Consider the following 11,105-nt stretch of genomic DNA (forward strand, 5'->3'; position numbering starts at 1 on the left):
AGTTAGAACGCCAGCTTCGCAGCATACCGCTGTCATTCGGCCCGATTACCCGACGCTATTGTATACTATTGCTGTCTAAACTCCTGCCGTCCGAGGCTAGTCCCAAAAATAAGAGAAAATGACAAAACTTAGCACCTTTAGTAGTCAGCTTAATCTTCATTGGCTCTCTACACGCCGTTTTACACGCAACCTCATTCCCATTCTTCTGCAGGCCGTTCGACAACAGCTAATTTTTTAAAGACACCTAACTAAACAAGCGGTCAAGCTGTGGTGACCTCACCTAAAAGTCACAGGAAAGAACGTAAAGCTGCTTTCCTGCTGCACGAGAAGCGCGGGACCCCGGGCGTGCCGTTCGCTGTGGCATCTTATGGGGTGCAATGAAATCTTAAGGCGAACTGAGAAAAGACCCGCAAGACCCTCTCGGCGAACTACGCCTTGCCAGCTTCCCACGTTGCATGGTAAAATGCGAATGGTAGGACAAGCACGTCCACATCAAACCGTCTTTTCTCCAGTGTTGTGACGCCGCCATAACCTTCATTGCTACCGTTCTAAAATGTATTCGATGTATTGTAGCCATTACACTCAACGACGTATTGGCCAAGTACGTTTTCTGGATAAAATCTCCGAAACACATGCGCATTCTCAGGAGCCCAACTACCTGCAGTGATTCGTTCTGTGACAGCGAAGTCCCCGAGCTAACATACGACTTCTTTATGACTATGGGCAACACCGAGCAACCGGCACTGTCACTTCAAAGGCACGATGGGGCTCGTTCCCAAAAGCACGGTCCTAGCCCCTGTGCCGCCTCGACCCTGAATGTCTCCCCCCTGAGAATGGTCGGCTTGGAGGCAGGAAACATCACGGCGCTTGTGAAGAAGAGCACCCTCAGCAAGCTCTCTGTGAGCTCCTGCGTCGCCACGTGTGGTCGCCACGAATCATTGGAACTCTTTGGCCAATACCTCATCTATACATGCTGCTTGCTTGAAAAGCTGGCCCTGAAAGGGTATTTCTTCAGTGATGGCCCTACCTCGACGAGGTTAGATAGTGCGATCGCCAGCTCTAGGAACCTGGAAAAATTGGACGCAGACCTGTGCCGAGGCGACCACACAATACTCTTTACCAAAGGAGTTGTGAAAACCGCTCTCTGTTCAGCCCGAAACTCAATTTGAGGAATCTTTCCGGAGCGTTCGGTGTAACATTCCCACAGACTATCGGAGTTGACAGAACACTCTTCTTTCCAGACATCACATCAGCGTGTTGGGCTTCAGGCAACACTACTGCCACATCTTCCTCCGTGTTCTCGCCAAAAAGGGCAACCTTACTTCCGCGGTCATTGCCAGCCTTCTGACAAGAAGTAACCACGTGGAGCTATAGCACGCATCATTCGGGAACACAGCCTAACGAAAAGCATCCGCCTCCTATACAACATCTCCCATTATGCGGGTCGCACACATTACCCGAGTGAACGGGAATGATGATGTTAGCCATTTACTTCGATCGTATCCCAATTGCCGCACCCACCGGAAACGTTCTTCTACATCCTCTTCAAATACGCACTATCACACGACCTCGCTTCGCGTGCGCAGGCAAGTTTTCGTGTTCTAGTTTTCATCCCTGCGGCCGCCTTCATTCAAGAAGCAGCCACGCTGGAAGACTTCCAGTTGCACTCGGACTTCGACTCGCTCTACAAAGCTGGCAACATTTAGTGCAATCCCGACTCCGTCCGCCCACTAGATAGGGTGTTGAGCATCAACCGCAATCTTCGCTGGTTCTGGTTAAAGAACATGAAACTGAGAAACAGTGAGTGCGAACTGCTCTTCTATCGTCTTGCAAAGTACGAGGCTGAGCGAGCTGGAGCTCATGCAGGGATTCGGCTTCTGCGACGGCCTCTCACTTCGTCACCTTGTCGGGGGCGTCGACGGCAATTGCAGCCTACTGAGCATCCCGCTTCAATCAACTTCTGCCCCCCTGACATTTGAGACAAATGTCGGTTGCGCGATGGCACAGGTACATCGGCAGCGCCGCTCCCTCGGCAGCGCAAATTGCCCTAGCCCAGTCGTCCGACTATTCTGGACATCGCCACGAGCCGTATAATGTAATGGCAGCTTGCTGGCGCGGGTAGCTCGTTTTGCTCTGGGCGACCATGATGACTGCAGCGCATGAACTCTAGAAGCGGTATGCGAGCGCCCGCGGCTCGTCGAATTCATTCAAGAAATGGCAGTGGTGAAAGCCGAAGAAGCAACAACGATGTTCAGAGATGAGGTGCTTCAGTTTAACTACTCTCGAGGACTTCAGGAAAGACTGGCACTGTCCGCGAAAGGTTTAAACGCGCCGATGACCTCAGAGAAGAAGTGATTCATTTTCTGATATTAACGAATACCGCTGGTATCGCATCCAGAAGCGCCTGAGGTTACGAGGTGCTGCAGGAAATGGCACGGTGTCTAGGGGGCGAAGGGAAATGGTTTTTAGTTTTTGTGCAGCTCGTGCTGTCACATGCTGCGCACGTACAATAACAGCGAGACTAGTGCAAAGGACAACATTGAACTTTGAGTGTTGTAGCTTACAGTGAGGCTGTGAATGCTACAATTATTTACTCCTATAGATTAATATAGAACAGAAAAGGGGGAACCAATGAAATTCGCCCAGAACCATTGCCGAAATCCTTACTGCCAGTGGGCCGCACGTGTATAAGGCACGACGTGTGTGAACCCGTGCTACACGTGGCATATATACCCTAACACAGCAGAACCACGTCCGGCACAAAATCCAGTCAGATTGGTCGGTAGGATGTAATATCAAGACCTATGCGTTTGCGTAAATACTTGGCTGAGCAATGAAAAGCGTTGAGCACAAGCCAGCTCTCAGTCGGCACTATTCTTCTCGCGCGCAATATCAAAAAGCTTCACGACTCCTTTCCCGCGAGTGCCAACAAAACGCGCATCCACATGTGCCTCTATGATGTACTCATGCGCATGTGCAATGGGCGCCTCTAGGCTTGCAGTGGTCTTTCATGGCATGCTGCCGGCAAACATCTGTTGCGAGATTTGCGTGCTTCGGCGTTTGGCACCACACTGTGGTGCAAGTCGCACGACAGCACTCAACGTGCGCTTCTCTCACCCGCCGTGACTTGCTCTCACTTGGCTTCGGAGACGTGGATATGGCTGTCGGTGAGCTGGGATGGTAAAATATTTTTTATCATTCGCTATTTCCCACTGACATCATCCGCTGCTCTAACTGTCCGATCTAGGCGAAAACGGGGCGTGGCAGCGTCTCAGGAAATGACTAAAGGTCAAAATAAACAAAATAGCGAGAGAATCGTTACGTTGTCCCGGCAGTGGATATATCTTGCTGTCTTCACGCTCACTGAAGAAATAAAGGTTGGTTTGGTTTATGAGGGTTTAACGTCCCAAAGCGACTCAGGCTATGAGAGACGCCGTAGTGAAGGGCTCCGGAAATTTCGACCACCTGGGGTTCTTTAACATGCACTGACATCGCACAATACACGGGCCTCTAGAATTTCGCCTCCATCGAAATTCGACCGCCGCGGCCGGGATCGAACCCGCGTCTTTCGGGCCGGCAGCCGAGCACCGTAACCACTCAGCCACCGCGGCGGCGAAGAAATAAAGGACCGCGTTTTGGAACGCGCGCACCATTTTGTGCGGTTTTTTTTTCCTCCAAGCGATTTCGTTGCGCCAAACAGTAGCCATATATGCCCGTGATTTTTTTTTTTTTTTGTAATTCGTGCATCAAGTTCTGCTCCAAAATTTCGACCAGTCACAGTGCTAACTTCTCACAGGCGCGAAACCCAGCAGGGACGCCGTGTAAATCCGGCAGCATTAAAAAACGATACATTACGGTTGCTGCCTTCATATAAGCGAGAAAAGTCCTAGACAGATTCGACTCCTCCCCGCGAAAGGAAGACGCCTTCGTGGTTGAATGGGACACAAGCGCGGCCGTGCGTTGGGAGTTCTGGTCAGCCCTGGGTCAATACTGCAGGAAGGTACCGATGTTGGCAACCAACTGTGATGGCCGAGGACTCGAAGGGGCTGTTTTACACCAGTTCTGTATTCTGTCGGGAAATCATTTCGCATCCCGTGTGTTCCGTGAACTTCCGTATTTATTAAAAAAGTACTATCCCTTAGTAGCAGATTTTAAACCCCTTCCGCCAAACAAGTATTGCTGCGCATATTTGTACAAATGCTAGAGTTAGTTTCGTCTTTCGTTTCATAAGGTGATGCCTGTGCTATTGCCAGGAAGCGTGCAAAACTCTTGAACGGAACGGTGCATCTGATCGATCGAGGGGTGCATGGCTCCTTCAATGCGGCCAGCGTGGGCGTCTGCGTCGAGTCTCGTTGATGGCGTAGCGGGGCGTTCTTGAAATCTGGGCACTCGTGTGAGTGCTATCTCGGCATGCTGAAAGAGACCAATATCGTATGCCTACAGCATGCTGAAAGCCAACTAGATTTCTATCGCTGTTTTTTTCTTCTTCTTTTTATCCCGGCAGAGTTTGCGGAGACGCAAATACGCTAAAAGATGTTCATCGAATTTCAGTATCCGGACAACGCGTGAATCGCATGCATTCTACCTGTCGCTGCCTTTGTACGTATAGAGCGCAACGAAACGTGTGCTTTGTGCGTGTTTTTTTTTTTTTGCACTACCTGGAACACGTTGAGAGCTTTTATCTCACGAGGCGCGGTTTAGATAGACTGGAGTTGTTGCACTCCTGAATACAAAGCAGCAGACAATGGGAACATTTGAGACCTTCCAACGTGCTCGCGTCCGTTCTTCGTCTCAACAAAGTCAATATTAGTCAGATGGGGGTTTACAAGTCAGAGCTCAATTTATGCCTTGATTGCCCAGTTTTCTATACAAGGAGACCGTCTTGAACATTTGGGGGCTCAAGATTTGTCGCGCGCTTTGAGCGACGCAGATAACAGTGAAACCTTTTAATGAATGTTTTTTTTTAATTTCCCGCAAGAACAGATGGTATGTTCCGCTGACTCAGACAGCCGAAAACAGTCCCCAGCAAACTCGACCGCGTCCTAACTCCTGTTAACCGTGTCCGCAACCCTGGAAGCAGACGCCGCCGGCTTGCCTCGAGGGCCGACGGGAAAGTCCATGATAGCGTCCGCGGCGATTCCAGGCACTGGGCTTTGGGCGCTGACGTAGCCGCGAATGTCCGAGACGCTGGGCGCCGGGCTTTGCACACTGACGTAGGTGCGACTGTCGATACCGGAGCCACCGCTCGAGCTCGGAAGCGTAATGGCGGAAGTGACGCCTGTGCCCAAATGGCCGGAGTGACCGGCCGACGGGGCCACGGCGCCGCCCATCGCGAACTCTCGGAACTTGGCCAAGTCCGACTCGGGCACATCCGCACGAAGTATGTCGGAGACGACGAGGATGTCGTCCTTCGTGAGGTGGTCGACCCTTTCGGCATCTTCCTTGAGCGTGACGGTTTCGAGCTTCTCGAAATTTCTAGCCAGAGCCAGTCTAAGGATGCTCATAATTTGGTACCACGAGTAGCGTTCGGTTCTCGAAGCCAGCTCGTTAACGTCACTTTCCGTAAAAGAAGGACACCTCACTTTTCCCAGCTCGCGCGTAATAAGCGTGACTCGCTCACTGAAGGAGGGCATGGGAATAGCTATCTTCGTCTGAAACATCTCCAGCAAGTTCTTTTCCAAGCGCCAGGGCTTCCGCGCAGTGGCGACGACGACGTCACGGAATTCTCTCTTTTCCTTCAGTTCCTTCATGTATGCCAGTACTTCTTTCTTGACGGCATCTATTTCAAGTCCCGGACTGTCGGGCAGTTCGGAGGGATAGAGGCTGTCAATGTCCTCCAACACGAGAATGCCGCAGTCGTGCTTCCTGAAGTTCCTGATCAACGTGCTCACTAGCTTAGCACCTTCGTGCGCCGACGTGGCGGCGATGAATGACGCCATGCTGACTATGAAAACCGATTTGTCCGGGTACTTGGATGTGATTGCCCTCACCAGAAAACTTTTGCCGCTGCCGGGAGGTCCGTAGAGGAGGATAACGGACGCACCTTTTGCCTTGGGGTTCTTGAGGATTTGGCTTAATTTTAGCTTCACCGGGTCGATACCTACGACGTCGTTTGTGTAGCAGATTTTTCTCCTCGCGCTGACCGTGACAGCCGAGAGGCACCACGGAGGCAGCAGCAAACCCAACAGGGAGAGCTGATGGATGCACTTCATTTCGGGCAGGCCCGCACAAAGGATTTCTTGGTCGTCGCGCGCGTATTCCTTGAGCCTTAGTACTCTGTCGAGGTACGGGGCGCACATAGCTCGCACCGCTAACGTCGCATTGAGGTAAGCCTCTACCGTCTTTCGGTAGATGCGGTACGCACTGGCGAACTGCTTCTTGGCATCCTCGTCCGCGGCCTGCTTGGACAGGTCCACTGCGGCCTTGATGTCGCTTGCGGCTGACGCTGCTTGAGAAGACATCCCGTCCAGCCACCGCCGGTCGCGGTTGGTGGCCTCGTCTTCTTTATCCACCTTCTACTACCCCCTCTCACTTCCGGAGCCCTAACAGGCGTTCGTCCATGATGTGGCTGCTGACGCGTCTTCACTGCGGGTGCTATAGTCGCTACGAGAGAGCAGGTAAAGTAATAACAGCCAGTGTCATCAATCAACAACGTTGAGTACTCAGCAAATTGTCAAGTTTCCACGGCCAAAAGACTAGAAACAATTGCCCCGTGACCGTTCGTCATGTTCTGGGAAATTTCCGTTCCTACCCTGCTCGTCCATCACTCTCTAGTATCTCAAGAATGCAGTTTGCTTTTACTGATACGTGGCTCTGAGTGTGTTTATCTGTGCCACCCCAGTAATAACAAAAGTCGTGTGTTTCTCGGCAGCCAGCTTGTTCTCGGCTGGGCCGGAAGGCTGAGCCTAGCAATTGTTTCCCGCTACGTGACTGAGATTAATCCCTTACGTCTCGAGTGAGAGAGTTGGTTTCAATGCATTTTAATATATACGCGTATATCGGCCCACGAAAAAAAAAAAGCCATTAACCCAACTTTCCTTCAAAATTTTATGGTCAGCCTCGTTGTCTGGAGTGAGAAGCCTAAGTTGTAACTAGGATTGAAAAGCGCATTTCAATGACGATGAAGATGCATTTCAATGGCGCTAGGGAATCTGGTGAAAGAGCGCCATGGTAAAAGTCCTATTCATCTGCATAAGCCACGGTCAAATACCCATTAGGCTGCCGCGGTGGCAGAGTGGTTATGGTGCTCGGCTGCTGTCCCAAAGGACGCGGGTTCGATCCCGGCCGCGGCGGTCGAATTTCGATGGAGGCGAAATTCGAGAGGCCCGTGTGCTGTGCGATGTCAGTGTACGTTAAAGAACCCCAGGTGGTCGAAATTTCCGGAGCCCTTCACTACGTCGTCTCTCGTAGCCTGAGTCGCTTTGGGACGTTAAGCCACCCTCAACCATAAACCAATCAAATACCCATTTTCCAATCATTTCATCCTAGTGAAGCCGAGTACAAGGCCAGGAGAAAGCTTGCACTCATTGGAAACCGGTGGGTACCAGGCGGCACTGGGGATCGAACCCCGGCACCTCCCGCGTACGAGGAGCACGTTTCGAAAATGGTAGGATCACTGAAAAAGCGGATTGTTCGACAGGAAACAATTTATGAACGCATTTTTTTCTTATATCGTGAGATTTCACTATAACAATCAATACGCAGACCACCCTTCGGCATGCTTGCATTTTTTGCTACTAACGTTTTTATCGTCAGGAATGTTCCCCGTTGGTTTTCTGTGGCAGCCTTAACTATTCGATGCGAGTGATGTACAAACTTTAATATAAATATTCTGCTGCGCATCGGAATAATGGACCACTACCTTGAATATTTCCATAACGGTACTTTAAAGGGTCCCTGAAAAGGGTGTTTGAGGTTGGCTATAATACGCTGGGATTATGTAGAACATAGGGCACCGAGCGTACATGCCGCGTACAAGACCTCAAAAGCGAGCCAATCATTTACAGTATATTTTTAAATATTCTCGCTTTTACACCTCGGGGCTACCATTGGTGTCAGGCTTTCACCCGAATCCGCGCGCAACGCGTCATGCAGCGCTCGTTACGTCAGTAGCGGAGGGCTGTCATAGGTTCGTCGTGCCAACTGGTTCTGACGTCACGCAACTGCGACCATGTCTGCGGCCGGAAGCTCCGCCCCCCGCGGAACTCCAGCGCATCGGCAGCCGGCGAAGGGGCTGGCGGGTGAGCGCCGACATCTCACTGTACTAAAGTGAGGAGAGGAAAGAGAAAAGCGCGAAAACGTGAAATTCAGATTTTAACCACAGATAACTCAGATTCCACAAAACGCATTAAAAAAATTGTTGCTGGAGGTTATTTGTGAAGCGGTGTCCTTTAACATCCTAGGCACACCGCCCCATTATTGAGAGCCCCTTTCAGAGTCCCTTTCGATATTTCACAGTTGCCTCACAATTAAAAATTTGTGTCCAAGAATCCTGGCCTTGAGTTGGCCGCCGTCTCAGCGCGCCCTCTCATGTGCAGCAGACAGTGAAGCAGACAACGCTGCTGCGCCCAACATTACTATTGCCAGCATCATCGGCCAAGACTCCCAGCAGTCCTTGCGAAAGCACGTGACTTCCGGAAGATTTTTTGTGATGCTGCTCGGATAACAAGGGCCTCTGATAAGTATTCCTTCCTCAGTGCTGGATATCAAGCTGTAAAAAAGATCATTCGGGGGGAGGGGGGGGGGGCTGTTCGTATCAACGCTGTATGCAGACAGATCAGCCTTTCTTAAAGAGACACTAAGGAGAAATTGAAGTTGGCTTGTATCGATAGAATACGAGCTCCTAAACACAAAAACACCGCTATTTCTGAATACAAACCTCTTGTAAGGTTGAAAAGAGCAAGAACTAAAATACAGGTATCGCCACCAAAGGCCAATCTCGCAAGTACAAGCGTGATGATGAAATAGGATAAAAGTCACCATAGATCCCTGAGGCTGACAAACGTGCATGAAGGTTACGTGTTTGATAGAAAGTGAAGCATATAAGTTGTCTTTTGAAACCACCAGTGCACTTTTATCACGCAAGGAAAAGGGGAAAAAAAAAGACAACCTGAATGTTCGAAGTCAAAGAACACCTGCAATTGGCGGCGCAACAGGCGGTCAGTTGAGTTTAGGTGTGTTTTGGGGTGCTTCGCGGCTATGCGTTCTTCGTGCCCGCATGGCCTCGTTATGCGCCTCGATTTTACAAGGGCGGAGCAGCAGAGGACCTCCAAGTGCCTCTCTAAGTGCTCCTCAGACGAAGTTCGCTCAACGGCACGCAGCTGCGACAATGAAAGAGAGGTGCGTATAGCCAATGTTCAACGCGCGTAAGTGTTAGCAAACGCACTGGTCGGCGTGTTCGCTTCGTCAATGTACCAAGACTCTGCGTAACCAGCCCTTCGAGGAGTCCGGGACAATTATTACAGAATTAAAATATGCCCGCACGTACCAGTCGCTATACATACGTCGTGACTGTGGCCAGGCGGTAACAGCGACACTGCCAACTTTTCGGCGCTAAGACTTTCTTCCCAGACCCGCCGCCCCAGCCCTCAAAAGCATCGCACGCTGTGTCGGGTTGAGGTCGCCGAATGCAGGCCGCAGTTCTTTGCGAGACCTTCATTATCAGAAGAGGGAACGGGATTGATCGTAACGTTTGGTGCAAACGTAAACGAAGCGACGACGGCTGATAGAGGGTTTCAACGTTCGGCGAGCATTAGTTTTCATTTCGGCCCTGCTATAGGCGGGAACGCAGCGCTCGCGGCCAGCAGTCACAGGAGTCCTCGTTTCCGTTTCCGCTGCTTTACGTCAGTGTTGTCCTAGTTCGTCAACGGAGAATCCCGAGTTTGAACGTAGTGGCGGGAAAAAGTGTTTCAGCTTTCGAATCCAAAACTCTTAGCAATAAATGCACCTATCGCTGCCGGACAAGCGGCAACAAAGCCACAAAATGCTGAACTATCGGATGTTACTAGCAACAACAACAAAACTTGACTACGTTGTCCTCAGTGTCTCTTTAAAAGAAAGTCAGTGCCTGCTTTTTTCACGGCTCTGTGTTTACTGCTATGATCCAATAACTCATTGCTATTTTATATCATCGAAAAAAAAAACAGCCTATGCTTTCTTCGAGCAAAGAAGAAAAGGTTGAGTTCTGTACACGCGACCAATAAAAAATTGCTACACAAAATATTGTGCGAAAGCATGTTTTTGCAGGTGGACGCCCATGCCGCACACCTGAAAGCGTGATTGAGGTGTCCACATACCCAGGAAGCTAGTTATGCGCGTTTGGTTCCCTTTCGTTACTTTCCGCACAGATGGAAGTTGATGAAGACGACGACGTGCAATTGACAGCTGGAGAGTGTGTTGCAGTTTAACGCGAGGCGCGATCGCTTGCGGCGACAACATAGCGTTCTCGTTCAGTGGCCAGCGAAGCTGATCTGTTGGCGCCGCCCCGCAGGCACGAAATCCAGTCGCGGCCATATTATTTTTACTTCTGCAGGTATCTCAAGGTAAGGGACGTCACAAGATTATTAGTTGGGTTTAACCGAGCTAAGTAGTTCTTCCGCATTAAACGTACGCACACACACGAGACAAGTCGCCATGCGTAATCTTCGCAAATCTCAAGCTCTGTCTGCCCCTACGCCTTTCCCTTCCATAATTTGCAGGGAACTATAAACTAATAATCGCCATTTCTTCTCATCTTCCGAGTGTGCTTAAACGCGGAACGCTCCCAGCAGTCAGCGGCGGGCTTCCACGTACAGCCCTACCTCTTCCGTTTCGCTTCGAGACAAGCGAAGTTGTCGCGTCGTGACAGACTGACGGCCTGTCCGATTGCATTGACGAAGGACCCAGTATTTTCCCGGCAGAGGAACCGGATCCGGCCAACTATTGTGTCTGCGTTGTTTCTTTTTAGCACCACTGCTTGCGTCCGGGCGGCGGTGGTGCGTGCTCGACGTCCGCGAAGCCCCCTCCCACCGGCGGAGTCGCTTCGCGCATCATTGCTACCGATTGTGGCCCGCGTGCAAGAAGAGAAAGGAAAGTGGTTCGGCCAGTCCTCTCGCGGTGCGCGCCGG

This window comes from Amblyomma americanum, chromosome 1 (genome assembly GCF_052857255.1).
Source record: "Amblyomma americanum isolate KBUSLIRL-KWMA chromosome 1, ASM5285725v1, whole genome shotgun sequence".
Classification (NCBI taxonomy): Eukaryota; Metazoa; Arthropoda; class Arachnida; order Ixodida; family Ixodidae; genus Amblyomma; species Amblyomma americanum.